Raw genomic sequence first — 27767 nt, 5'->3', positions numbered from 1 at the left:
TATAATTGACATACAATGTTCTATTAGTTTCAGATATACAGCATAGCGATTCAACAATTCTATACATTACTCAGTGCTCACCAAATAGATGTATTCGAATTTTTAAAGAACTCTCTGCAGAGCCTTATTAGCATGCTTTTAGAATTCCCTTTCAAATTTAGATTCTGAAATTCACATGAACATGAATTATGTTCCCTTTTACCAAGAAAAAGAGTAAATGAAGATTAATGAGAATATAGAATGAAAAGTATTTTGTATTCCACTTACATTTTTAAACAAGGATTTTAAAAAAATTATTTGCCATTGATCTGAGGTGTTTTTAATAATTTCCTTTAAGAACACATTACCAGTAAAAAATAGAGTAACTTTAACTAGGTTTTTCCAATTGTGTCTCCGTGAACATTAACAAAGAATTGGAGCACATGTGATTATATTACTAATGCTAGAACTAGATTTCTTTTAAATAACCTAAATCACCTCCTGGTTTAACCCATGAAGAGACTCGTCCATCATTTATATTTGCATTTATCTTTTTAAAATAATTTGAACTTAGAAGTTCTATTCATATTTGAGGACAAGATCCCAATGTCATTTACCTGACTCTTCTAAATTCATATAGCTTAATTAGGTGAGAATCCCAAGGCTCATCTGATGACAGTCACTAAGTACCACTTGAGATCTATTCTAGAGTCCTATAGCACTGTAAGTAAAAAACAAAACTCATGGACTGCATATTGCCACGGTCTACTGCTGTGCATAGAATATTAAAAGCATTCAAAAATGCTGATTGAATGAATGACCTTTGCTGAGAAAAGCATAGAGCATATGTAAATAAACCATGTAGGAAGCAATTAAACAGGAAGAGCCTAAGCCTCGATTTACCATCAACTCACCGAGTAGTGACAACCTCTTCAGTTCTCAGATTACCCAACTGTCATTTTTTAGATCTAACTACCATTTACAGAGATTGCATATATGCTAAATGCTGCTTTAAGAGCTTTAAATTAAAATAAATAAATAAATAAATATGAATAAATAAAATAAAATTAAAAATGAAAATAAAAAAAATAAGAGCTTTAAATACAGGGGTTCCTGGGTGACTCAGCTGGCTAAGCATCTGAATCTTGGTTTCAGCTCAGGTCATGATCTCAGGGTTGTGAGATCGAGTCCCACTTTGGGCTCCCCTGGGTGTGGAGCCTACTTGGGATTCTCCTTCTTCCTCTCCTCTCCCCCACCCCTTGCTCCTGTGTTCACTCGCTCTCTCTAAAATAAATCTTTTTTTAAAAAGAGTTTTAATTTAAGATAATTCATTACAATAGTCCTATAATGAGACCAGCTTTCTGGGCAGTGACAGAGAGCTGCCTCAGAAGGACCCCACACTTGGTTCAATGTTCTGCTGTTGCCATCTTGAACTTGGAATAAGGAGCCCAGCATTTTCATTTCACTGAAATTTGAGCAAAGGGCTCCGTAAATTATGTAACTAACGCTGTCTATGAAGTGCTAGAACTATTATCACTTCCATTTTACAGATGCAGGAACTGAGGCAAAGAGAGATTAGGCAATGTGACCAAGGTCAAAAAGCTGGTCCTTACTGGAAGCAAGGTTCATACCCTGCACATCTCTGAACTCCCTGGGGAGATGCTGGAAGCCCTTATGCTTGGGTCCTTATGCTGGTTCTTCAATTCTAATTTAGGTCCTTTACTAAAAAGAATGTGGCTTTCACTCTTCTCTCCTCCAATCAAGGCTTTTTATAGTTACAGAATTGTGATGGATAAAGAAAAAGAGATGTTGCGTTCACAAACAAGCCGAAATTGAAAAAAGAACTGCTTAGCTAAATGAAAGGTGAGAGGGTTTGAAAGGGTCATGGCAGGGGCTTAGCTATTTAAATGACAGGCTAAACAAGATACCTTTTGGGCTATTTCAGGCTCCGATCCCCAAATTAGAGCTTTTAGGAGTGGGATCCAGAGCCCTACATGGGAAAGACCAAGTTAGCTGGAAATGGCAATGCCACAGCAGAGGCGGAACACATCAAAGGGAGCACTCTGTGCTGCCTTTTATAGAAGTGAAAACAGCCCAACTGCCCTGTTGCCCCATGGGCAAACATAAATAAAAGGTTTGCATCAGCTGAGGATCAAATACTAAAGAAAAGGGTCAAGATATCCTGGGGACTCTGAGGCAAAGGTCAAGTCTCCTGTGGAAAGAAGCATCTGGCCTCCTTGGCTCTCTGAGTTTCCTGCCAACCCTCTTCCATCCCCATCTTCTATCTAAGGTAACTGTGGATATTTCATTTTGCCTCAAATCTATGAGCTCAAGGGGATGGACTGCAGACATTCTCCATTAATCCCAGGCCTGGTCCAGACCAATTAACTCTGAGAGTTATTATTGTTATTATCATTATTATTATTGGCTGTTGTTTAGTTTTCTGTCTGTGTTCTATGTTTGATTTTTTTAAAATCAGAATAAAACTCTTTTATTTTACAAATTTCAAAACTAACTTCCGAAATTGGTCAATAAAAAGGTGACCCAGATTCGGGTAGAAGTGATATCTCCAAAGAGAACACTGGAAACCGCTACTTAGAACCCAGCACACTCCTTATTGCCAACTGCCCATGCCCAGTACAGACCAGAGCCATGCGAACAAGACTGAAGAAATCCAGTAATTGATAGTGTAGTTTTATATAAAATGAATGGTTTTCAAGAAGCTTGGAATTCTCTGATAAAGCTGCATGTTTTCTCATTGGAGTATGTAAAGCCAGTACAGGATCCCATAGTTCTTAGACTATTGTGATTTTCTGATTGAAGGTGAAGATCTCTTCACTTTCTAATATTTAGTCAATTAGCCAGCAACAGTCTTATTAGGAAGTCCCCAACTTCTGTCTCCCTGCTCAGAACTACCAAGGACCACATAAGGATTCCCAAAGATGCTTCTCTGTCCCCACATCCATTTTACATTGGGCTGGTGTCAGATAACCTGTCCCTCCTGGAATTCCTTTCAGTGACGTCATTGTTTCATGTACAACCAAAAGTCAGAAGCAATGACTCTAAAAATAGCAAAGGTGAGGATGCACCTGTGAAGGCCATAGTTGGCAGCAGGGAAGCTTAGAAGGACGGTGTCTGACCTGGATCCCTGAACATGAAAACCATCTGCAACCACACAGGTCATAGTCTTCATTAACATCACATCATTATTCCAGGAAACTTGGAAGAGGAGGTTGTAAATAACTTGAGCATTTCAGGAACTTCCCTAAAATTCATTCATTCAAACGCTAAACCATTCACTGGTCCTCATTACAATGAATAACCACCTCAACCAGACTCATCAGATGATTCTTTATGTCTCACGACAGGTGTCATTCTCAGCTTTTCTGCCAATTCTGAACTATCATATAACAAACTTTGCCCAATCCCAATCAATCTCTGCCACAATGAAAGACTCCCCTTCAACCAGACCCCATAAATATCTCTCCTTTACCCTCTCACTTCCAGGAAGCTACTTTATCAACATTTTGATATTTGAAGTATCTTTTCATGGGGTTGGTAATCAAAACTCCTCTCCCCTCCACAACCAATTCCAACCTATTTGTCTCTCCTGATGGCACAAATACCACATAATCAACAAGTGTAACAAGGAAAGCTTCTGGTTCTGTGAGAATTGCAGAGCAGAGAACTAGTGCAGGCTTTCTTCTCAATGGGGTGGGAGAGGATGTGGGAATGAGCATTGGAGGACCCACCTAAACCTGTATGGATCTATGGACGCCCAGTAAACAGTCTTCTGGTCCTTCAAGTAATGAGCTAAGTCCTCCTTGACCTGGAAGCTGGGAAAGCCTAAGAGAAAAGGAAGAGAGATTTTCCCTCCAGGTGTCTCAGCAATGGGTGAGCAGCCTGCCTATGTCTATTCTACTTTCCCACAAGACTTGGCTGCCACCATTTGGAGACCCCAATGAGCAAAACTGCCACAGTGAATGGACAAAGAAAAACAGACACACACATAAGGAAGTTCAGGAGAGAGAGAAAGAGAGAGAGAGAGAGAGAGAAAGCAATGAATCAGATTGTTCCAATTTAGCACATGCCAAGAAAAATAGAGGTGGAGGAGAATGCCAAGGGGGGGGGGGCGGTATTTAAGTCCTGATTTGGGTCCAAAAACAGATTAGAGGGCAGCCCGGGTGGCTCAGTGATTGAGTGTCTGCCTTCAGCCCAGGGCGTGACCCTGGAGACCTGGGATCGAGTCCCACATCGGGCTCCCTGCATGGAGCCTGCTTCTCCCTCTGCCTGTGCCTCTGCCTTTCTCTCTCTCTGTCGCTCTCTGTGTCTCTCATGAATAAATAAATAAAATCTTTAAAAAGAAAGATGATGATAAAAAAAGACTATGAAAAAAAAAAAGACTATGAAAGAGGCAGTGTTTCAAGTACTTGTCGTGCAGTAACTAACTTAACCCTCACAAAATCTTAATGAGGATATACTAGCATTAACCCCATTTCACCAAGAAGGACAGTGAGACACAGAGTGATTAAGTAACCGACCTATAGACACAAAACAAGAAAGAAGCAAAGCCAGTATCAAAGCCCAGGGAATCTGGTGCCAGATCCTAAGTTCTTAAATGCAATAAAACTTGAACTGAACTGTCCTCAAGGACTTTTGAAGAAGAAACATACTGCAAGGGGAAATTCTAACAAGAGCATACAATCAAAAGTTAACTGTTCCATGAAAAAAATATTGGCATTGAGAGTTGAATCTAGGGGGAGGAGGGTAGAGAAATTTTAGTGTAAAAGTTCCAAAGGTCTCATTTGCTTGGAGTAAAGGCAGAAGGAAGAGTAAAAATATTCTAGAGTCAGCTTATCAAGATGGCAGGGACATATGGTGAAGTATAAAGAGCATCTTGATAAGGGAAATCATTGATGTCTTGTTTTCAACAATGGTAGAGAAATAGGTATATAATTATGAGAACCAAAAATGGAAGATAGATTGGAAAAGCATAGTAATTATCAGGGGAAAGAGAATGAATTACAATTTGATCAGACCTACTAAAGAAAGAAAAAGAGAAAATAGCCATCTAAAAAAAAAGATAGCTATAAAATCAGTTATAAGAAATAAAATCTAATGCAGCAATCCTTAAACTACAAAGCAGAGAATGTCAGATTGGGTCAACAAAGAAATCCTAATTGTATGGACTAAGTACAAGGAAGACACATAAAAGAAAGATTTGCATTCATAAGGATAGAGTATTGTATTTCAATTCTTCCAGAACTACAGCAAAAGATTCTGTCATGAATGAGCACGGAACCTTAAGGAGAAAGAGAAGGAAAGGAGGCAACACAAAGTTTGGGTCTGGAAATATCCAGATGTGAGAATGACAGAGAAGGTATAAGCCATCAACAGGGAAAGTCAAAAACCAACTCGATTTACAAAACAGAATCCTCCAAAGGTTCACAAATTGGTGGCCCCAGGGACCTCTAAAAGGAAGGATAAAGTGAAAATAAAATAAGGAGGATGGCTTGAAATTTGTTTGAGACATAGACCCTTAAATTTCCTGTTCTACTCCATACTACCAGTAGAACAGTAGTGTCTTATTCTCTAGAGAAAGAAGAGAAGATGACTTGGAATATCTGCCTGGAAGTGGGGCAGGGCAGGGGTGAGTGGGGGTGAGGGGGTGTGGGTGTGAATTAAGTGAAAGTACAGGTCTTTCTATCCTCCCTTCCACAGTACAGGCAGGAAGGAGATTAGAAGATTCTACTTAGGAAAATCTGCCAGGCCCAAGAAGACAGGTCTAAAGATTCTGATATCAGGAGGAGGAGGAGCTCCCGACAAGTATAATAGCCAGGTCAGCCTTCAGTGTAAGGCAGGCCTGTGCATTCAGAGCTTCCAGCCAGTATTTACCTTCTTATTTTTAAATGAGAGCGGAGAACCAGAGATCACAAGACACCTTAGGAACATCTCTATATGGAAAATAAAGACCAAAAAAAAAAACCAAAATAAAACAAACAAGGCCTAAAGCAATTTGGAAGATGCAGAGACTACTGAAAGAGGAAAAAAATATGTCTTAAAATATATGTAGATCGAGGGTGGGAGGGGATAGATGGAAGAGATAAAGAGGATTAAGAGTACACTTATTAAAAAAAGAGTACACTTATTGTGATGAGCACTGAGCGATGTATAGAATTGCTGAGTCATTATGTTGTACATCTAATACAACTAAAATAACATTGTATGTTACTTATGCTTTAATTAATATATATATGTTCAGATTTGATATATATATTCAGAATATATATATATTTATATGCAGATTTAAAAGAAGATGAAACATCCATGAAAGAAAAATAGGATAGTATAAAACAAAGAAGCATTCAGAGAAGGAAAAGAAGTTCTTTGAAATTAAGAACATGAGGGGGGCCTGGCTGGCTCAGTTAATAGCGCGAGTCTTGATCTCAGGGTCATGAGTTCAAAGCCCCAGGCGGGGTGTAAAACTCACTTAAAAAAATTAAGAACATGAAAGTAGAAATGAAAAACTCAATAGAAAAGGTGGAAAAGAAAATTAAGGGCCTACTAGCAAGTAGAACAAAAAGGCACAGAGATGGAAAATGGAACATGGTGAAGGATAAGAAAATTAGAGCACCAATCCCACCATCGTTTGACTATAGGAGTTCCAGGAAGTGAAAAAGTAGAAAATGTACCTCAAAGATAAGGGCTTTAGTTAAGAAGTACAACTAATTAATTATGGGTGATCAAAGTACATAATGGCAAAGAAATATGAATGTGTGTTTGTATAATGAAAGTGAGGGTTTTTTTTTTATGAGGGAAAAAGATGAATTTTGTGTTTAAAGTAAAAATGTTTCTGGCCCCAAGACGTAATTGAAGATAGTAAAAGAAAAAAACTTGAATGGGTACAAGTTGTAGAAGTTTTGAGGAAAAGTGAAAGTGTGCTCAAATTTGCTGACTCAGGAAATGCAAATTAAATACACAATATGGTATCACTTTACACGTCACCGGATTGATAACCTCCTAAAAACAGATAATGTCTCCTGTTGACAGGGTTGCAGGGAAAACATACAGCTGTGCATTGCTAGATTAATGTCTTCTTGGCAAGCAAACTGACAATATCAACTAAAATTAAAGATTCTGTACACCCTTTCATCCAAACATCCCACTCCTGGGAGCCGACCCTACAAAAAATGAAAACTACCGTACAGAGAGTACAAGGACAAGATCGTTTACTGGAGCATGGTACATAATGGCCAAAATGGAAACAAAGCGAGTGCCCATCAGCAGGAGAAAGCTGATTCAATCACAGTATTGTCATACAAAAGATTGTCATATAGCCATTCAAAAGAATGAATTAGAGCCATTGAAGTTAGCTTGGAGGGATTATTCCAGAGGTTGTTGAGTGGAAAAGCAAGATGCAGAAAAGCATGTATAATACAATATCTTTGAATAAAACATATACATAGTCATAAATAGGCTTATGCATAGCTCTGTTTGAATATGATTATATGGGCATGGAAAGAAATATGAAAGGACACTTTCATTAACATGGGTTGGGAGGAGGAGCAGTGGGGAGTCTAGGGATGGGGGGAGGAGAAACCAAGCCAGAAAGAAAAGAAATGTACTTAAATAAGGAGGCAAGATTTGATCACAATTATTCATTTATACATAGATGTATGGATGTATAGATGTATGGAGTGGTTTTTTTAATTCATAGGGAAAATATTGTTTTATTTTCCAAAAAGGGAGAGCATTATTTGATACATTTAATTAATTGTCACTTTCTGAAGCACAGTCTGAAGAGGATCTGAGTAGATGTTTTTCCAAAGAAGAGGTACAGATGGCCAGCAGGTGCATGAAAGAGAAGGGATGAACACCTCCAGGAAGGCCGAGGAAGATCAGAGAGAAAGTCCTTCTTTAAGCATAGAATCCCCCAGGGCAAGCTCTACTTCCTGTGGTGTTGTCCCACAGACAGAAAGCAAAAAGAGCGGGCTATCTGGGTGGCTCAGTGGTTGAGCGTCTGCCTTTGGCCTAGGTCATGACCCCGGGGTCCTGAGATCGAGTCCCACATTGGGCTCCCTGCAGGAAGCCTGCTTCTCCCTCTGCCTGTGTCTCTGCCTCTGTGTGTGTGTGTGTGTCTCATGAATAAATAAATAAGATCTTTAAAAAGGAAAGAAAGAGGGATCCCTGGGTGGCGCAGCGGTTTGGCGCCTGCCTTTGGCCCAGGGCGCGATCCTGGAGACCCAGGATCGAATCCCACATCGGGCTCCCGGTGCATGGAGCCTGCTTCTCCCTCTGCCTGTGTCTCTGCCTCTCTCTCTCTCTGTGACTATCATAAATAAATTTTTAAAAAAAAATTAAAAAAAAAAAAAGGAAAGAAAGAAAAAAAAGAAAGAAAGAAAACAAGCAAAAAGATTAGGCCTGGTCCAGACTAATAATCTGCAACTGGTGGCACCCCTAAACTGAGGCCAGATACCTGGGTGGAAATCAAAAGCTCCCTGGCACAAGAGGAGGCAGCCAATGAGAGTTCCTGCCTTCTCATCAGAGAACAGGTGCTTCTCAGTGTGAGAAGTCCTATCTCACACTGAGAAGGGCCTGAAGGACCACCCACGGGTCCTTCAATGGGACCCAGAGTTTGGCTGATGAGAGCTGGTTATTTACAAAAAACTATTAAATGTATCTAGTCGGGGGCAGAGCTAGGGACGTGTGCCCCCAGAAGATATCAATGAGTCCCCAAGGCATGAGAAGACTGCAGGAAGGGCACGGTTGAGAAGCCAGGGCGTGCAGAAAGAGAATGTCCACCTCGGTTAATGAGGATTAGCTGGAGGACGTGCTGTGGTTCATAGCAGTCGTACTTTCGGGGTGATGCTTCCGGGAGTGCCGTAATTAGAGATGACCACACACACATTCTGACATTTGGGCAGGTCAACAAATTCGCAGCCCTTTCCTGTGTGTGATTCCAAATACTCCCGGCTCAGGACAGTGTCAAGTTTCTACGCAGGACTTTTTCTAATCCAGACAAGCTTTCCCTTTGGGCAAAGAAGGTTCTCAAATTCACAGTATGTGGGTGAGACAGGTCAGTGAGGAGTGGAAGACAGCAAAGCTCGCCTCCCCGTGGAGGAGTTGCTTGTTCAGACCACAGGGGGGCTGAGGATGAAATGACCCCACACAGTGGGAAGGGGAGAAGGGGACACACTGAATCGTGGAATGGGGGTTGTTCTGCTGGATGACAATAGTTTAATTGTAAACCATAGCTCTGGCTGAGAGGAGACCTGAAGAATGCTTCTGGAAGGAGAACAGAGGGAACCTCAAGGGAAAATAATGTGTTGTTTTTAAAGGATCATCTGGGGGGCACCTGGGTGGCTCAGTGGTTGAGCATCTGCTTTTGGCTCAGGTCCGGATTCTGGGGATCCTGGAATCGAGTCCGCATCAGGATTCCGCAGAGAGCCTGCTTCTCCCTCTGCCTGTGTCTCTGTCTCTCTCTGTGTGTCTCTCATGATTAAATAAATAAAATCTTTTTAAAATAATAAAATAATAAAGCATCATCCAGGGCAATGCTGATGCCACTGGTCCAAGGACCACCTTTGAGGAGCAGAGCCTTGGGGCACACAAGCCCGGACAATGATTTACAAGAAAATATGTATCAAGAAGAAAAAATGCAAACAGCATCATGGCTGGAGTTTGTGTTGTTAGGAATTCAACACAGTGGGCCAGTGGGCTGGAAAACCATGAAGGATGAGACCAGGATGGCCCTTTAGAATTAACTTGCTACGTAGTAATAAGTACCTAAGACAAGGGAATTGGGCGAAAGTTCTTACTTGAGACATATAGAAATATCCTCTGTACCTTGATTTTGTCACCTGACCCACAGAGCTCAGTTACCAAGAACACGGGCAAGAGATGCCCCATGCAAGAGAAAGAACCTTGGAGCTGCTTTGTGTCAAACACCAATCCAAGAAATGAAAAGAGGAAGTATGAAATACAAAGCCCACCCCCACCTGGTCAGTGCCAGGTTAAAGGTGGGAGTGGGTCCCCACAGCACAGTTCTGATGCTGGTAGAGACCAGGCCCACTCTGCACTCCTTAGACCACTCACTGGTCAGAGTGCGGACAGGTGTTAAGGCCACCCTGAAAGCAACGGACATGCCATAGGTGAGTAAGTATGTTTTTTGGGTCCATTCTTCTCCCAGGCTCATGGCCTACAAGACACCAGGAATCCAGGGCAGCCCAGTATGTTCTGGCTCTCTTCCTGTAGAGACCATTGCAGATTCGGAGGGGAGGAGGAAACAATGGAAAGTGTGAGGTGGAGGCAATTTGAGTTCGGCTACTAAGATCCTACAATGTATCAAGCTCCGCTGACCCATTGCCCAGTTGCCTAGACAAATTAATATGCTTTTGAGTGGAGTTAGGCTCCTTTTGCTTGCAGAGCTACTTTGTTCAACTGTATAATGATACAATTAAGATTATTTTAAGCTGCGTATAACCAAAATCCCAACTCAAAGAACTAAAACAGTAAGAAAATCTGTAGAGTTGAGGTAGACTAGTTCCAGTGTTGATTAATTTAGTGGCATGATGACTTCATGGCAGACCAGTGTATTAGTCAGGATTCTCCAGAGGGAAAGAACCACTAGGATTCATATAGATACATCAAAAGGATTTATTATGAGATTGGCTTATGCAATTATGGAGACTAAGAAGTCCCATAATCTGCCATCTGCAAGCAGGAGGCACAGGGAAGTTGATAAAAACCCAACTTCACTCCAAACCCAAAGGACAAGGCAGTGATGTAAGTTCCAAGCTGAAACGAAGACTCAAGAACTGGGAGTACCATAGGCCAAGGGCAGGAGAAGATGTATATCCCAGCTCAAGCAAGAAAGCAAATTTTTCCTTCCTCCCCCTTTTTGTTCTATTCAGGCTCTCAGAAGATTGGATTATGCTCCCCTTTATTGGTAAAGTGATCTTCTTTACTTAGACTACAGATTCAAGTGCTAATCTCTTCTGGAAACACTTTCACAGACTCTCAGAAATAATGTTTAACCAGCCATCTAGCCATCCCTGAGCCCAGTCAAGTTGATACATTAAATTAATATGACACCCAGGTTTTGCTCCTCTTTCTTTTCTTTTCAAGTTTTTATTTAAATTCTAATTAGTATATATGGTACAATTGGTTTTGTGAAGATGAATTTAGTGATTCATCACTTACATATAACACTCAGTGCTCATCACAACAAGTGCCCTCCTTAATGCCCATCACTCATTTAGCCCATGCCCCTCCAACCTCCCTCCAGAAACCTTCAGTTTGTTCTCTATAGTTAAGAGTCTCTTATGGGTTTTGCCTCTTCAGGATTCCTGGGTGGCTCAGCAGTTTAGCACCTGCCTTTGGCCTGGGGTGTGATCCTGGAGTCCCAGGATCAAGTCCCATGTCGGGCTCCCGGCATAGAGCCTGCTTCTCCCTCCTCCTGTGTCTCTGCCTCTCTCTCTCTCTCTCTCTCTCTCTCTATCTCTCTCTCCCTCTCATAAATAAATAAATAAATAATCTTTAAGCTCTGCTATTCTCACTATGTTGGCTTTATCCTTCAACTGACTCTTGCCATAGTAACAAGATGGCAGTAGCAGTTCCAGAGGTCATAGCCAGGTGTAACAAAAGTCAATATAAAGAAGAAAATGTTGGGGCACCTGGGTGGCTCAGTCAGTTAAGCAGCAGGCTCTTGATTTTGGCTCAGGTCACGATCTCAGGCTTCTGTGATTGAGCCCTGGGTCAAGTTCCATGTTCAGTGAGGTATCTACTTGAAGATTCTCTCTCCCGCTCCCTCTCCCTCTCCCTCTACTCTCTCTCTCTGCTCACACACTCTCTCTCTCAAATAAATAAATCTTTAAAAGAAGAAAATGTCGGGATCCCTGGGTGGCGCAGCGGTTTGGCGCCTGCCTTTGGCCCAGGGCGCGATCTTGGAGATCCAGGATCGAATCCCATGTCGGGCTCCCAGTGCATGGAGCCTGCTTCTCCCTCTGCCTGTGTCTCTGCCTCTCTCTCTCTCTCTCTCTCTCTCTGTGACTATCATAAATAAATAAAAAAAATTTAAAAAAAAAAAAATAAATAAAAAAAAAAAAATAAAAGAAGAAAATGTCTATTCTTGTATATCTCTCTTAGCAATCTTTGACATATTCCTTTGTCTTACATATCTACTCTTGCATTTTAAAAAATCACTCCAAAAATGAACAGTTAAGGCAGGGATTGAAAATTTTTTCCTTCTGTAAAGAACTAAATAGTAAATATTTGGCTTTGTGAGTCACATAATCTCTATCACAATTACTCAACCCTGCCACTGTAATGGGAAAACCACCATAGACAATATATAAATCAATAAACACGATTGTGTTCCAATAATGATTGTGTTCCAATAATAAAACTTTATTTTCAAAAACAGGCAGCAGGCTGGATTCGGCCTTCCATTTATAGTTTGCCAAGTTCTGACTTAAAATAACAAAGGTCTTTTACCTCACACTGTTTCTGTAGGTCAAGAATCTGGGCACAACTTAGCTGGGTGGTTCTGGCTCAGAGTTTCTCATGAGGCAGCAGTCAGGCTGGGGCAGTGGTCATCCGAAGTCTTGATCAAAGCTGAAGGATCTGCTTCCAAGACGGCTCCTTCATATAGCTGTTAGCAAGACGCCTCTTTACGTGTACCTCCCATAGGGTTGCTTAAGTGTCCTCACAACATGGCAACTGGCTTCCTCCAGAATGTGAGACCCAAGAGAGAGAGTAAGGAAAAGCCATTCCATCGTTTTACAACTAAATCATACATATTTTGCCATATCCTAGTCTTTGGAATGGAGTCATTTGTCCAGCCCACACTCAAGAGGTAGGGAATTAGTGTCTCTCTAGTGTAAGGGGTCAAAAGATAAAAATAACAAGATGATGGCATCAAATCAGTCTCGATGTCTTCGGCCAAATGTGTGCACCATTTCTAATAATTGACATTGAGCCTTTTTCCTGAAGCCTATTTCTACCATGAACTTGATTTTTCTTCCCTGGGCCTCCGTTAATTGACCTAAAACTCCCAAGATGGAGAGAATCTTCAAGCAGACTCCCTGCTTAGTGCAAAGCCTGACTTGGGGTTGGATCCCATGATCTATGAATTCATGACCTGAGCCCAAACCAAGAGCTGGATGCTCAACCAACTGACCCACCCAGGTATCCACCAAGACTGTTTTTTACATGTGCTTCTGAGAAGCCACAGGTCTGCCATGCATGGTTGTACAGTGTGTACACTGTGTAAGGGGTCCAGATGAGATGAAAAACTGGGACTGAAATCCTTCCTGCACTCAGCTCATCAGGTCTTATTCCCTGAAGAAGGAAACAATTTTTGTCATTCGTTTGCCTGGAAAGGTCACCTGTGCAAGGATCTAGATAAGGTGACTTACAACCGGGCATGTTGATTTTTTGCATGATTTGTCCCCAATCTTGGTATATTTGTCTGTAACTCCAGCCTGTTGAGATTTATTTGGATCCTGACTCTGATACTCACCACATTCCCTATGTCTCCACCCCTTTCTATGTCGGGGGGTTAAATATACCCAGAGAATACATGAGACAATACTCTCAGGTTCAGGTTTAAAAAAAAAAAAAAAAAAAGAACTTTTTCTAGGGGTTTTTATTCATCTAGAGAAAGAAAGAATTTAAGCCTTACTATTGGTTAACAAATTAATGTTGATGTTTATAAATTATGGTTGGTAGATGTTTACATTTATAAATAAATGTATGTATATTGAGGTAGATGCTCAGAAGTTTTTATAGATGCATGATCGAGAAATATTAAAGACTATTATTTTATATCATCATCTAAGTGACTGATAAAAATTTTAAATAAGGCCAAGCTGAGAATACAACCTAGAGATGAACATTGATCCAATAGGCTGACTGGGTACTAATACTATTTGACCTAGCATCTAAGCCAAATCAACTGTTCTATAACAGAAAGACCATCCTAGGCAACCTCTGAGATGGTCCCCAGCTCCTACTTTTCACATCCACGTAAATGACATTTTGCATGACATATCATGCAGCTTTGTAAAAATCCTGAGCCAGAGGTGTCCAGCCAAGCCATCCCCAGATTCCTGACCCACGGAAACTGTAAGATAAAAAATGTTTGCTGTCTTAAGTTGCTAAGTCTGGGAGTTATTTGTAACACAGATAACTAATAGACAATTCTAAGTGATTTTTAATAGATATCCCCTAACTTGCAACAGCAAGCAACCCTGCAATCTAGGTATTCGTATCCTAGTTTTACAGATGAATAAAGAAAGGCTCAGCATATTTAAATGGCATTCCCAGGTTTAAACAGCTAGTAAATAACAGGATTCAAAGGCTGAACCCAGTTTGGCTCTAAAATCCACGCTCTTTTCCACTTAAGTTATCCCCTTATCTAACTCTATGACCTTGAACAAGTAACATCAACCTCTTAGTTTCCTCCTTAGTAAAATTAGAGACTGAAACAAATTATTCATCTCTAATATTATAAAGTTTCACCCCCCTCCTCTGCTTTATCCACAGCCCAAGAACTGAGTTTCAATGATTTTTATGCTAGAGAATGTTGGGGGTGAGGGGCGAGGGTTTGAAGATCACTTGATTTAGCTGAAGAAATTCGTTGAATCAAAAACCACTGAGGCTTACAAATCTCCATCGTTTCTGTAGCTGATGCCAACAGCTTCCCATATGTCCCAGTGCTGCCACTCAGAGGATAAATGGGAGATGAGATCTATTTCTTTGGAGGAAAGGAAGAAGCTTTTACTTTGACTAAAAGAGATCCCTTAGCTGCAACAAATGTAATGAGAATAATAAAACTTACTTTTGCTGCAACTCACATCCATACTCTTAATAGAGTGATGTGATAGACGGAATATTGTGAAGCAACGCAGAGAAAGAGGTAGCATAGTGGCAAAGAAGGACACCATCATCAACAATGTGATAACCGTAGATGTATTCACACATTCTTCTTTCCTTCTTTCTTTCTTTCTTTCTTTCTTTCTTTCTTTCTTTCTTTCTTTCTTTCTTTCTTTCTTTCTTCTTCTTTCTTCCTTCCTTCCTTCTTTCCTTCCTTCCTTCCTTTCTTTCTTTCTTTTTTTTTTTTTTTTTTTTAAGAAACAGAGGGAGAGAAAGTATGAATTGGAGGGAGGAGCAGAGAGAGAAGGATAGAGAATCTTAAGCATGCTCCACGTTCAGCACGGAGCCCAAATCAGGGCTCAATCTCAGGACACTGAAATCATGACCTGAGCTGAAACCAAGAGTCAGACACTTTAACTGACCGAGCCACCCAGGTGCCCCAATTTACACAATCCGAGATGCTGTTTTACTTTATCACACTTTGCTATCATTTTTACTGGCTTTTTGTGTGTGTTCTGTTTTGAATCCTTGAATCTGTACCAGTGTGCTTTCAAAAGCCAGCATTTTCAGCTAAACCTCAAATCCAATAACACGGAAGCCCCTGCTAAACCCTAGGACAATGGCCCAACTTGGTCAGGGAGGGGACCTTTCAGCAGAGGCCACATCAAAACTCCACCTGCCACTTTGGTATCTTTGAGAGTTAAAGGAATAAAGAACTTCCACTTTAACCTGATGAGGAGACTACCCTCCTCATAACTGAAGACACAAAGCCCAGGTAAACAAACAGGTAGATAAAGGGGCCCAATAACAAATCTCTCTTAGGGTTTAATAGTATTTTGCAGGGCAGTCTAGTTGGAAACTTATGGATTGTGCTGTCTGATCATTCATTTGTTTCTTCGACAGCTTTGCTACTTACTAGGTAGGCAAACACAGACAAGTTATTTGCCTCTTCTAAGCCTTAATTTCCACCTTTGCAAGAAGTAGGGAATTATGATACCTTCTTCGTGTATTTTTGTGAAGGTTAAAGAAGATAGAACAGTGCACAGTGGTGCAAATAGTGGGAGTTCAATAAATGCTTGATTTTCTTCTTTTGTGTGTTTTTTTCTCTCAATAAATTTACATTGTTAAAAATCACCCTGACTGCTCTATGGAGACCATATATTTTTTTTTTTGATTTGTAAATTTTTTATTTTGGCTAATATTGACTGCCTTCATTACTACCACAGATTTATCATAGCTGAGAGGAATTATTCACTAGATATTCTGGGTTGTTACAAAACACCAAAAATTAGGATACTGCTTTTAGACAGTGATAAGAAGCGGGGGAGAAAAAGCTCAAGGGAGAATACAAGGTCCTGCCCATTCTGGTTATCAGGAAATGAATAACTACATCAGATCTAACTTAAATGCAAGCCTCTCCGAAAAGGCTTTCAGATAAAAGTTGCATAACAATTATCCACCGGACAAAACAAAAGGTCAATGTTTCTAGAAAAGATCTTGACATGAAAGACCCAACTGAGGAACAGTTATACATAGCACCATGACAGAGCTGGGATCAGGGCAGCCTGGCATCAGTTAAGATGCTACTGTGGACACAGCAATCTCTAGGGGCTAGCTCTCACTCACAGATGTATGTGATGTTTATGGCATAAAGATATTGTAGACGGTTCTCACGTAGATGTCATCCGGAGGAGGCTTCTTCTTGCTGCCAGGTTCAAGGAATTTCTTAATTGTAGGGATATTACTTATTTTCACTGTAAACTCCTGGAGGTGAGGAAATGCAGACAGGATATTGGGGATTTTCTCTTCTAGTGCCAAAATGGTTTGGAGTAGAATAATGTCCGCAAGGCTCAGCTGGTTACCAACGAGGAACCTTTGCCCATGATCCCTTAAAACCTTTTCAAACACAGGAAAGTATCTAATTATAGCCTTCTGGGCCATATTAACCACTTCTTTTTGTTGGTCATCTGGTTTTAGAAAAGGATGCATGATAATCAGTTCCAGCAGATCTAGCATCCCCTCCACGTACATGTCAATCAGGGTTCTCTCCTTGAGGTCCCTGCCAAAGAGGTGGTGTTTATCTGCTATATAGTGGAGGATGCTTCGGGTCTGCACCAACTTCATTCCATCAGTTTCAACCATGGGCACTTGTTGGAACAGTAGGTGGTTACCATCCTGCAACTTCTGCAACTGTTCTTTAGTTTCTAAGAATTCTTCATCAAACTCGACTCCAGCGGCAGCTAAAACCCATCTTATGGATTCCATCCGGCCTCTTCCATTAGGATAGTGGAGTTTGGGCTTCACTGCCATGATGGCCTTTCAGGCTTTCTGGAGTCTGCTTGGCGCTTGGAGCACCAGGAGCCGTACAAAGCGCTCAGCGAGTGGTCTCTGGAGACCATATATAAATAGAAAGAATGGAAACAGGGAGATAAGTCCAGAGGCTATTGCAGTTACAAAAGGGAGATATTAGTGGCTTGGACTCAGATGATATCAGTGGAAAAGGAGAGAAGCGGGTAGATCTGGGATGTGTTTTAAGTGTAGGGTTGACAGGATTTAGTTTAGGGCGCCAGGAAAGAGAAAAATCCCTGTTAAAATTTAAATTTAGCTTATTTCATCCCAAAGAAAGGGAACTGACCCAATCCTGTCTAGATTAGCGTTGCCCAATAGAACGTTCAGTGATGATGGAAATGTCCTATGCAGGTGCTGCTGAATATAGTAGACAGTAGCCACATAAGCCTTTTAAGCACTTGTAGTGTGACTAGTATGACTAAGAAATTGATTTTTAAATTTTATTTAATATCTTTATTAAGTTTTTATTTTAATTCCAGTGTAGTTAACATATAGTGTTTTATATTAATTGCAGGTGTACAATATAGTGATGCAACAATTTTATACATTACTCAGTGCTCATCATGGTATGTGTACTCTTAGTCTCTTACCTAATTCATTGATCCCCTCCCCCACTTACTTCTGAATCCCCTTGAAATCAATCATTTTTCCTATGGGCACTATGGTCAAGTTTATATATTTACCATATTAGACAGTGCAAGTCTGGGTAATATGCCCCCTACATGTTTCCCACTATAGTTCCTTCAAATTATACAGACACAATTTACAGCAACTACAATTTGCTTCCATATACACATTCACTCTTATGATCTCGTCCAATCTTAACCATTTGACCAGTTCCTACTGACTGAGTGAAAACCTGAGGAAAAAATTATCAAGACTCTTCCACTGATGTTCATCACAATATCATAATATTAAGGGGTAAAATATTTTGACCAACTGTAAAGATCATTATAAAAATTATTTCTCTACATGTTTTGATTAAACTGAAATATTGGTCCTCTGCCTAAATTATGTGAAGTCAATTGCTATATAAACTGTATATCGTGTTGCTTGGCCATGGTGCTTATAGGAAAAATTATTAATTTCAAGAGGATTCAGAAGCATGGCTATGACCTAAACAAACTGGAAATAAATCCCACTGTCTTCTAGCCTAAGAACTGAAGTGTTCATCACACCGCAGGTACTTAGCAGACACCTCAAGGTTGACTTACAGGGAATAGCAGTGGTCATTGTTAAAATTGAAATTTTTAATTTTGTTTTATTTCATGTTTTATGCATAATAGTAATCTCTCCAATTTCCTTTTCTTCTTTTCTTTTTTTATTTTCCTTAGGCAAGATCCAAATATTTGTTGGCTACCATGTAGTCCATATACACCTAAACAATGTGTTCAAAACCAAACTTATCACCTAAGCTGCATTAAAAGTCCAAGTTCTTACCATGGCATGCATACTCCATCCATATTCCTATTAGATGCTTTGAAGATTTTTTGGTTCTGTCTGTCCAGCATCATTTTGCCCTTTTTTTTAAAATTTTTATTTATTTATGATAGTCACAGAGAGAGAGAGAGAGAGAGAGAGGCTGAGACACAGGCAGAGGGAGAAGCAGGCTCCACGCACCGGGAGCCTGACGTGGGATTCGATCCCGGATCTCCAGGATCGTGCCCCGGGCCAAAGGCAGGCGCTAAACCGCTGCGCCACCCAGGGATCCCCATTTTGCCCTTTTGTCTGATAATTGCCACTGCTTTCTTCCTAAGATGATATCCCTGCCCCTCACTTGTGATTTTGGTGGGACAGCCAATCACAGTACTTCTTCCACTCCCCAGCTATAATCAGTGGCCTAGAATGGCACATGATGGGATCAGAATTCTTATGGGATTTTATGCACTTTTCATTGTAGTAGCTAAACTGATACCTCTAAGAGGGGCAGCCCTGATGGTTTCGTGTCATTCCCCTTGGGCCAGCTCCACTCATGGACTTCCCAGCCCCGTAAGCTGGAGAGAAGATAGGAAAGGCTAGAAATAGAAAGATGAGTCAGGAGAAGTGTCTTAGTAAAGGTAGTAAATAGAGGCATCTGAGCTAGGAAAGTGGCTATGCATGTGAGCATGGAGGAATGGGGGGGATCTGAGTCCTCAAACGCTACTCCCTCCTGAAAACTGTAACACACTGGCTGTGTACCATTTCTGATGTGGGGACAGCAGCTTCCCTCCATGAGGCCTGCCAGGCAAAGTCTTGTCATTGCCTATAATCACACATGGATCACACAAAGGATTTAGACCTGGAGCCAAACTAGCTAATATGAATTTTACACCATTTAACAAGTAAAGACATTATTTTGCTGCATTGACTAAGCAAAGAAGCATATCAAATCAACCAATTTTTATTGATGGAATTGTTTCCAGCAATGGTTCTCGAAGTGTGGTCCCTGGATCATCAACATCAGCATTACCTGGAAACTTCTTAGAAATTCAAATTCTCAGACCCCATCCTGGACTTTCTGAATCAGAAAATGCCTATTACTGGGATGGGGCCCAGTAATTTGTGTTTGAACAAGCCGCCAGGTGATCCTGATGCATGCTAAAATTTGAGAGGCACCGCTATAGAGGGGAATTTCTCAAATTCAGCACAATTGGCATTTTAGGACACATCATTCTTTGTTGTAGGGAGGTATCCCATGTATTGTAGGATGTTTAGATGAGTCTCTGGCCTCTACCTGCTAGTTTCCAGCGCCATCTTCCTAATGTGATACCCCAAAATATCTCCAGACTAAATCTCCAAGGCTAAATATCCCCTGGAGACACAGTTGTCCCCAGTTGAGAACCACTGCCCCAGAGTGACAACTATGATCCAAGACTAGTCCAAGCCTAAATCATAACATATAAACAATCATGTCAATAACATATGAGCATTCAAATGTTCACAGATATGTGACAATGTGACATAAACTAAGGTTTGAATCATTTATAGTTTACAAAGCACTTTCCTATATATGTCACTTGTCCTCACATTAGTCTATGCAGAAGGTAATTATCATCACCCTTCTATTGCTGATAAGGAAACTGAGATTCAAAGAGGTTACTTGCTGTGCCCAAGACCACTACCTGCTAAATAGCTGGGCTGGAACTCAAGCCCAGATCTTTCCTCTTCAAAAATAAAGAGAAACATCTTATTAGATGGATTATAGAGGGACTATTTCTATCCTTGAAAAATATCATTGTTTTTAGAACAAATTCAATATTAGCTGAGAAATTATCGTTGTAGGAATACTTAAACAGAATATTCAATATAAGAAATGTGTTGGAGACACCTGGGTGGCCTTTGACTCAGGGCGTGATCCCCAAGTCCCGGGATCGAGTCCCACATCCAGCTCCCTGCGTGGAGCCTGCTTCTCCCTCTGCCTATGTCTCTGCCTCTATCTCTCTCTCTGTGTCTCTCATGAATAAATAAATGAATAAATAAATAAATAATCTAAAAAAAAAAAAGAAACGTGCTGTGTATGCAAGAGTAGGGTAAGCCTATTCATCGATAGCATGGGCTGTTACTTGGAAAGAAAATCTTTGTGACAGTTTCTGTGAGCCTTGGAGATACTGGGGATGTTTGTACTCAACAAAATAACACAGCTAAACAAAGTCAGGAAGATTCTTTCTCCTCTAAACCACACCTTCTTGGAGAAAATGAAACAGAATCAGAATCATTGGCTGACTGAGAGAAGAAAGAGAAAATCCAGAAGGCCGAACAGCCATTGTCCCGCTGTGACCCGGCCTTGCAGAATGAAGTGCTGTTCAACCAGCATTAGGCTCCTAGGGAGCAGTGTGCAAAAAGCCCGCAAGGCCCACAGCTTCCAGAGAATGGATGTGATACTCATCCAGAGGCGAACTGGGGATTTCCATGGGCACAGTAATAGATTTTGGCTTCTGAGTGAGCATCCAATCACCAGCAGCCAACTTGCTGACCTTTGGACGGTCCTCCAACAAGGCCAAACTTGTTGCAGAGCATAAAACTGAAATTCTAAATAAAGATCAAGGCCAAATCAAAGTCACAATGAGACAAATGACCCCAAAGAAACCTTTTGATGTCAGTTCTTTTTTGCTCTGAGAAGAATTTGAAACCTCTTGCCTCTTCTTTAGAGAGGATTATTAATGGTCCTATAAACTGAAGTTTAAATTTGGAAACATTTCTAATCAGAGGAACGAGCACTGGGCCTGGAGTCAGAAGGCCTGGGTTCTGGTCCTGGATGTTCAATGGAGAAACCACTAAGACCTGCTTTGGCATCAGGTTTGGCTTTTTTTTTTTTTTTTCCATAAAGCAGAGATATGTGACTACAGAAAATCTAGGATTCCTTCCGTGAGTATAATACTTTTTACCAACATCTTAAATTTGTAGTTAATATACCCACACCTTGGGAAACATCGTGTATAAAATTTAAAAAGCCAGGATTTAGAGTCATTCAGACCTAGCATGAAATCCCGGTTCTGCTGTGTGAGTTGGGCCATACAGGACAACTCCCAACCCTTCCTATCCTCAGTGACCCCGTCTTTAAAATAGAGGTGATGGTAATAGTACCCAGCCCAAAAGGCTATTGTAACTATTAAATGGAATCATACAGATAAATAATGAGCACACACTCCTTGGCACATAGGAAGTAGGAAATAAATGGGGGTTGTTATTACACGTTTGAAAATCAACACTCAGAAAAATAAAAGTGAAGGATGTTTTTAAAGATTTTATTTATTTATATGAGAGAGAAAGAGAGCATAAGGAGAGGGAGGGGCAGAGAGAGAAGCAGACTCCCAACTGAGTAGGGAGCAGCTCAAACTCTGGGATCATGACCTGAGCCAAAGGCAGCCACTTAACTGACTGAGCCACCCAGGCACCCCCAAAATTGAAAGTTTTGATTAAAATCTATACCTCATATTCTGACAGAAGGAATGAGAGCCACTTAAAAACTGACCAGCTAAGAAACATTTATATTCTGTTTAAAAACTCTCAGAACTTGTAGATAAGTCTCTCAGAGGAACATAGGCCATTTCTTTTGTTTCCTGCTTCCAAATTAGTAGATAATTAAACATACAGAGTCCCTGCACAGATAGCACTATTTTGTAGTACACTGTGTTCTGCTAGTTTTTAGTTAGGGAAATACACATATACACACAGAAGTGAGGAAGAAAGGAAGCTGCAAGGATGTAGCAAATTTTTAAAAGCCTCTGTTCATGAGGGAGGACACAGGCTTCCCGATCGTAGCCCCACATAAACCAAGGAAGATACTGAGACTGATTTTTCTATTAGCAAAAGGGTAAAAGAGACTATATTTCCTTTGCCTTTTACATATTTCATTTTCTAATATTTGGTAGAGGAAAGAAAATAGAACTTGTACCTATTTTTATTGGATAGTTTTTAAATTTTTATCATTGACACTTAGTTGACATATAATATCATATTAGTTTCAGGTGTACAGCATGGGGATTTCAAAATTCTTTACATTATGCAATGCTCATGAGGCACAGTAAGTGTAGTTGCCATCTGTCACCATACCAGATTATTATAATAATTTTTTAAAGATTTATTTATTTATTCATGAGAGACACACACAGAGAGAGAAAGAGAGGCAGAGACATAGGTAGAGGGAGAAGCAGGCTCTTCGCAGGAGCCCCATGCAGGACTCATCCCGGATCCCGGGATCATGACCTGAGCCGGAGGCAGCCACCTAACCGCTGAGCCACCCAAGCGTCCCTAATATTATTGACTATATTCCCTATGCGGTGCTTTTCATCTCTGTGACTCATTGACTTTATAACTGGAAATTTGTACATCTTAATCCCTTTCACCTATTTCACCCGTCTCCCTAACCCACCCCCCCAACCACCAGTTTGTTCTCTGTATTTATGAGTCGGTTTCTAGTTTTTGTTCTTTCATTTGTCTTGTTTTTAAATTCCATATGTGAATAAAGTCATATGGTATTTGTTCTTTCTCTGTCTAACTTATTCCACTTAGCATAATACCCTCTAGGTCCATCCATGTTGTCATAAATGACAAGATAACAATTTTTAATCTTAAAAAACAATTTGTCCTTTTTTGGTCGGTAAGTGGTTGGAAGGACCTAAATTAAGGAAAGTGCACCCTCTGCAGGATATTTAGTAGAATTTTGAAAGACAAATCAGCGCAGTGGCTCTGCTCCTCTGGTTGTACAGACCATCTTCTGGTGCAGTATCAGCCCTGTGACCCCAAGACATGATAGTGAAGGTTGAAGTAAACGGATTTGAATCTGGCCATATTGGAAGCCTGGTTACCAGGGCTGCTTTTAACCTCTGGCAAAGTGAATATTGTTGCTATCAATTACCCTTTCATTGACTTTAACTACATGGTCTACATGTTTCAGTATGATTCCACCCACGGCAAATACCCCACACAGTCAGAACTGAGAACAGGAAACCTGTCATCAATGGAAAGCCCATCTCCATCTGCCAGGTGCGAGATCCTGCCAACATCAAATAGGGTGATGACTATGCTGAGTATGTTATGGGGTCCACTGGGGTCTTTACCACCATGGAGAAGCCTGGGGTTCACTTGAAGGATGGGACCAAGATGGTCATCATCTCTGTCCCTTCTGCTGATGCTCCCATGTGCAAATATGGATATGAACCATGCATGAGAAGTATGACAACTTCCTCAAGATTGTCAGCAATGTCTCCTGCACCACCAACTGCTTGGCTCCTCTGACCAAGGTCATTCATGACAACTTCAGCATCAGGGAGGGACTCATGACCACAGTCAATGCCATCACTGCCACCCAAAAGACCATGGACAGTCCCTCTGGGAAGTTGTGGCATCATGGCCAAAGGGATGCTTAGAATATCATACCCTCTTTTACTGGCTCTGCCAAGGCTAAAGGCAAGGTCATCCCTGAGCTGAATGGGAAGATAACTGGCATGGCTTTCCGGGTCCCCACCCCTAACATGTCAGTCAAGGATCTGACTCGCCACCTGGAGAAAGCTGCTAGATATGATGACATCAAGGAGCTTGGTGAAGCAGCCATCAGAGGGCCCTCCCAAGGGCATCTTCAGCCACATTGAAAACCAGGTTGTCTCCTGTGACTTTAACAGTGACAGTTACTTTTCCACCTTCAATGCTGGGGCCGCCATTCCTCTCAATGACCACTTTGTCAAGCCCATTTCCTGGTATGACAGTAAATTTGGCTACAGCAATGGGGTGATGGACCTTATGGTCCACATGGTCTCCAAAGAGTAAGAGCCCCCTAGACCACCAGCCCCAGCAGGGGGAAGAGAGAGACCCTCAGCTGCTGGAAAGTTGTTGCCCCAATTCCTCCCCCAACATACTGAGAATCTCCCAACCTCCACAGTTTCCACCCCAGACCCCCAGAAGAAGGGGAGGAGCTTGGGGAGCTCCACTTTGTCATGTGTGATCAATACTGTACTCAGACAAAAAAAAAATCAGCACAGTGAAGAAGTCTATAAAAATAATGAAGAATGAACAAATGAATGAATGAATTGCATCTCACATTATTACTTTTACAGTTTTCACCATGGACTCAATAATGATGAAAATAAAGGCAAGAAAACAGGTTTGATAATGAGAAACTAGTATTAGGTCATGCCAAACCTTTCTTCTTTCCCTCCCTCTTGCCCTCTTTCCTTTCTTCCTTCTTTCCTTTCATTTTTTTCTTTCTTTCACTCTTTGAAACCCCCAGACACACCTGTTAGATAAATTCTATGTAATTCTCTTAGGACAGAGCCATAAGGTCAAATTCAACTTAGAGAGGCATGCTGCTTATTTCTATATGATGTCTTCATGAGGTTAATATGTCATTTTATGTTTCTAAGCCCAACTTCACAGACAAGATCAAGATGCAGTAAGACCACAAACATTCACCAGCTACAAACTTAGTAGAGTCAAGTGCATAATGGTAAGCAGCCCCCAACTAAAGAAGGGGTTATCTTCCCAAAGGCAGTTTATTCACTGGTCATTTAGAATTGGGAATCTGTTTCTCATTTTTCCCAGGGTAAGTTTGCAAATATACAAATACACATTACACTAATAACACCATGATTTCTACCTCATCAAACAGTAATATATCACTAATATCAGTATTTCTTATGGGAAAAGACAAATATGAGGCTCAACTTGGTTTCTCACGAGCCCGTCCTTCTTTTCTCAAGCAGTATGAGCAGACTTCCCAGAACTGAAGCTAGCTCACTGGGACAATCCCACTCCAAGATTTCCAAACTAGAGACCAAAAGAAATGAAGGAAATTTCTCATCTTCATGGGATCAGAGAAAGCAGAACCACAAAACGTAGACTGTCCTGCCTTCTTCAACACACACACACACACACACATACACACACACACACACGCCCATGCATACACACTTTTCCTTGTGTCACCAAAATCCAACCATAAATTGGTCAATTGTAGGCTAACGCTGTCTGTAATGATAATAATAACTGCGCTTCAGTAGCCTCAAGAAATATAGCATTAGTGTTATGGAATATATTTCCTATTAGCATTTTTATTATTTGCAGCATAATTTATTATAAAACCAATTTAATTCCATTTAACCTATCAAATAAAACTAGCATGGTTAAATTAAACTTTGCAGGGTATGAAATAACTTAAGGAGAGCTTTAGAAAAGGAGATTGGAAGAACCCAGAAATTATATTTATTCCTTACACATAATTCAAAACAAGATGAAAATGTAGTGCAAGGCTGCAAACTTGCGTATTTTTTGTCAGATACAGATTACATGTCTTAACATAAGCAAATGCAGGAGACTGCAACAAAGGTGATGATAGCATTTATTAATTGCTGTTTCTTATGCTTATATTTAAACTTCTTAATCAAGAATATTTGAACAGCCTACATTGTGTGTCTATTTAAGGTTCACTTTGCATAAACTACTGAAAAAAATAAAAGCATCTATCTTGATCAGAGTTATTAGGACACCAGTGAAATATTTTCACAGCTCTGCTCTCTCCTGAGGGCACAGTCTTGAAATTCAGCACTTTGGGGAAATATGGGTATTAGCTAATAGTGATTCATTAAAAAGTGCATAGTGGTTCAATAAAGAAGTTCTTAACTCACTCAATTAACTTAGTAGATTAACACAACCAGAATTTCCCTCTTGGGCATCTAAGTTTTGTTTTCACTCTAACCTTTAGATGAGTCCAGGTTTGATGTAAAGAGATCTATTAATCTATGTCATAGCATGGTGGTTAAGAAAATGGGATTTGGAATTGAGCCTGGATAAATCTTCATACGCCTTTAGGAGTTGTGTGGCCTACGGCAGATATCTTAACCTCTCAGTGCTTCAGCTTCCTGCTCTGGAAACTGGAGTTCTTCATTTGTTGAATACCTACTATGTGCCAAGCACTCTTCTAAGAGCTGGGAACAAATTAAAGAACACATATGGTCCAAATTCTCAGGACGTTTACATTCAAATGGGTGGAGATAGAAAGTTTTTGAAATTAATCGACATGAACATTTTTGGGGAGAATTAGGTGTTAGGGTGAAAATAAAGCAGAGTGATGTGACAGAGGTATAAGGAGGTACTCTGGACAGAGTTGTCAGGCTAACCCTCTCTGGGAGGTGAGATTTCATCCAGAACATGAATGACAAGAAGGAGCCATCCATGCTGAGGTCTAGGAGAAGAGCTGTCCAGACAGAGGTAAGAGCTGATGGAAAAGCTCCAAGGAGGGAACTGCGTTGGTGTGTTTCAAGAACAGAACGAGGCAGAGTAAGTAGGAAAGAAGCAGGACATGACGTAGAGAGAGGTGGGATTATGCTGAGCCTTAGGGGCCCCAGTTTGGGATCTGGTTTTTAAGTCCAGTGGGAAGTCATTAGAGGATTTGCATCTGGGTGGTTGTAAAGATTAAATGAGATAACTTCTTTTTTTTTTTTTATGACAGTCACACACAGAGAGAGAGAGAGGCAAAGACATAGGCAGAGGGAGAAGCAGGCTCCATGCACCGGGAGCCCGACGTGGGATTCGATTCCGGGTCTCCAGGATCGCGCCCTGGGCCAAAGGCAGGCGCCAAACCGCTGCGCCACCCAGGGATCCCCAAATGAGATAACTTCTGTGAAGGCCTCCACACAGTAAATGCATGACACATAGTGCACAATCAAGAAGTGTTGTCATCATCATTGCTACTTGAACAACTCTGATGTATAACACTGGAAGTGAGGCCCAAAATGTTCATTCATATAAAAATCAGGGTCAGGAAGCCTAGGTGGCTCAGTCAGTTGGGCAGCCAACTCTTGATTTCAGCTGGGGTTGTGATCTCAGGGTTATGGAATCAAACCCCTCATTGGGCTCTGTGCTCAGCACAGCATCTGTTTGTCCCTCTCCCTCTGCTCCTCCGCAGCTCACATTCTCTTTTGCTCACTCTCTCTCTCTCTTTCTCTCTCTCTCAAGTAAATTAACAAATAAAATCCTTTAAAAAAATAGAAAGTCGGGGGATCCCTGGGTGGCTCAGCAGTTTAGCACCTGCCTTTGGCCCAGGGCGTGATCCTGGAGTCTCAGGATCAAGTCCTGCATCGGGGTCCTGG

General features: G+C 41.0%; 1 protein-coding gene and 2 pseudogenes across 1 annotated transcript in view; 1 reads left to right on the top strand and 2 right to left on the bottom strand.

Annotated features, from left to right (window-relative positions):
- MAP3K7CL (MAP3K7 C-terminal like) overlaps positions 1 to 27767 on the bottom strand; it is a 93617-nt gene that overhangs the window by 50898 nt on the left and 14952 nt on the right. The window lies entirely within an intron of this gene.
- Positions 16100 to 17190, bottom strand: LOC140621312 (glutathione S-transferase A4 pseudogene; annotated as a pseudogene).
- On the top strand, positions 23449 to 24450 carry LOC140621311 (glyceraldehyde-3-phosphate dehydrogenase-like; annotated as a pseudogene).

This window comes from Canis lupus, chromosome 30 (assembly GCF_048164855.1).
Source record: "Canis lupus baileyi chromosome 30, mCanLup2.hap1, whole genome shotgun sequence".
NCBI classification, from domain to species: domain Eukaryota; kingdom Metazoa; phylum Chordata; class Mammalia; order Carnivora; family Canidae; genus Canis; species Canis lupus.
The sequence above is the reverse complement of the archived record's forward strand: the minus strand, read 5'-3'. Positions and strand labels throughout refer to the sequence as shown.